The following is a 2,718-nucleotide window of genomic DNA, read 5'->3' on the forward strand; positions in this document are numbered from 1 at the left end:
ATATATTAATAATAAATGTGTGCTATTTATTTATGAAATCTAGTCGTAATTTTACAATTAATATAAAGCCCTTGTATTTCCTAATTTTATAAGAAATGTTCGTGTAGTACCCTTCTACAATATGGGTAGATAAATAAAAGCAATAAAAATAAAATAAATAAAATCAGCAATCGGGTTTAGAACACGGAGAGCAAAATTAAGAAGCCGCGGCATTAACCACTCTGCCACCACTTCTCCTCCGAATGTGGCATGGTAAAAGGCACGTATAATATCTCGAAAATGCCTCGAAAACTTTGACCGTCGTTTCCTCAGAAACGATCGAGTATCTAAGTGTAAGCTGAGACGTCCGGTTAATTCGACTCATCTTCCACTCAGCGGAAGTCCTGGGAAATCGGGTGATGGGACTTGCCGTGTTCTCCTCGTCAGTATGGAACTGGACGTCTGCTGGTACAAGGACCATATTGCACAGCTGTCTGTAGAAGGACCACATTGCGCTTGCACGTAGAGGTGAGCCGACAACATCCGCGGCTGCCGCGATTAACTGTCAATGAGTTTGTTTTTCTGATCCCGGTGCAGTCGACTGAGAAAAGAAAGGCTATCGTGTAGAAACTCTCCTCCCGAACAGGCCATGAAGGCCCAAAGGTACCGACCGGCCGCCGTGTCATCGTCAGCCTACAGGCTTCACTGGATGCGGATGTGGAGGGGCATGTGGTCAGTACACCGCTCTCCCGGCCGTATGTCAGTTTCCGAGACCGGAGCCGCTACTTTTCAATCAAGTAGCTCATCAGTTTGCCTCACACTGGCTGAGTGCACGACGCTTGCCAACAGCGCTCGACAGATCGGATGGTCACCCATCCAAGTGCTAGCCCAGCCCGATAGCGCTTAACTTCGGTGATCTGATGTGAACCGGTGTTACCACTGCGGCAAGGCCGTTGGCGTCGTGTAGAAGGGGCTAAAGCAAATCGAGAGAAACGCGGAGAAGGCTGGACTTGTACAAGTAAGATTACAGTGGAGATTTGTAAGAAGCCAGTCTTGACACGGAAAACCAGATCACGAACAGCGTTCAGGGCTGAAAGTGAGTCGAGCGCTGTGCCTGGACAGATAGTTGCTTCAGCCGTCGGCACACGGACCGTGCTCTCGAACGTCAACGTTGGGCATGCCGAGTTCAACGTGCTGGTGAACGCTCACAAGGGCGACTCCCCATCGCACGCCCCTCGGATTTAGTGCAAAGAGGGTCCAGTGGACAGCCCGTCGAAATCTGAACAAAGATCAATCATGAAAACAGGTGTACTTAACTGTGAAAAAAAAAGCAAAGTAGAAACAGTGAACGGTCTAAGAATAAGAAGTGCAATATAGAGGAGCCGGGGAGAGAAATGGTGTTCTCCACACCTCTACTCATACAGGTTCAACGTACTGCTCGACCGACGCCATTATTTATCATCGGAGCGACGTGGAGGTGACGATGTGCTCCACGCCGCTTCGATGATAATTAACGTCGTCGGTTAAGCAATATTTTAACTGGCATGGGGATCTAAGAGCAATATGCAATCGCTTGCGTACATTTCTGCGTGTCAATTTGCATGCCACTACGTATGTGGCTTCCAGCCACTGTTACAGCAATCAGATCCTGCTGGATGGCACATATCGATATGACCACGCCGTCTCCAAAGGGAACCTCTGGCGTCGCCTAACCGCCGTCTCTGCTGCCATACGGTCTACGAGTTTACCATAAATGTCCACAAATGGCTATCGCTGTTCTCACAACAGTTTATGAATGGATATCTCTTTTATACATTTACTTTATTACAGATTGACGTAATGCTGTGTATAGCAGCTACTTTACATAATATAAGACACCTATTTCTTCATCTGTTGCTAGCTTCCGTGTTATCATTTTATATATATTTTAGTCTAAAAACCGTTTGACGTGCTGTATGCCTGATTGTCTATCACTGTTATAATCGGTGTGCAATGGGTGGATCATCGCGTATTTAAGCAACAGGTGCATCACTCTCCTTAGGGGTTAGCGTTTGTGGAGGTGTAGCGCCAGAACCATTCACAAGCCACCACCTACCATCATGGGTATAATTTCTTCTTTTGTTATTTGTTATGTAACATCCTTATATATAAAATTCTCCTGTCACAGTGCTAGTTGCCATACTCCTCCGAAACGGCTAAATCGATTCTGATGAAATTTTACTTGTGTATTCGGTACGTCTGAGAATCGGTCGTAATCTATTTTTCATACACGTAAGTGATAACGGTGGTCCACCGCAAAAAAATTTTCTTATTCTTTGGACAGAACTTTTTATTTTTTTATGATATGGCATTACAAAATACACACAACCCTAAATTTTCACCCTTCTACCACCAACCCCTATTTTTAAATAGCGATTTTAGTAATTTAATAATTTTCAACCCCAGTCGATAACTGATCAATTATGGCTCGATCGATGAAATTTTACATGTATATTCGGTACGTCTGAGAATCGGTCGTAATCATTTTTTCATACCCATAAGTGATAAGGGTGGTCCACCCCAAAAATTTTTACTTATATTTTGGACAGAACTTTTTATTTTTTTGATGTGGCATTACAAAATACACGCAACCCTAAATTTTCACCCTTCTACCACCAGCCCCTATTTTTAATAGCGATTTTAGTAATTTAATAATTTTCAACCCCGGTTGATAACTGATCAATTATCACTTGATCAGTT

The 2,718-nt window shown here is 43.9% G+C and overlaps 1 pseudogene; it reads right to left on the minus strand.

Annotated features, from left to right (window-relative positions):
- Positions 1-819: 819 nt before the first annotated feature.
- On the minus strand, positions 820-937 carry LOC124790862 (annotated as a pseudogene).
- Between the last annotated feature and the right edge of the window lie 1,781 nt (positions 938-2,718).

Source organism: Schistocerca piceifrons, chromosome 3 (genome assembly GCF_021461385.2).
Source record: "Schistocerca piceifrons isolate TAMUIC-IGC-003096 chromosome 3, iqSchPice1.1, whole genome shotgun sequence".
Taxonomy (NCBI): domain Eukaryota; kingdom Metazoa; phylum Arthropoda; class Insecta; order Orthoptera; family Acrididae; genus Schistocerca; species Schistocerca piceifrons.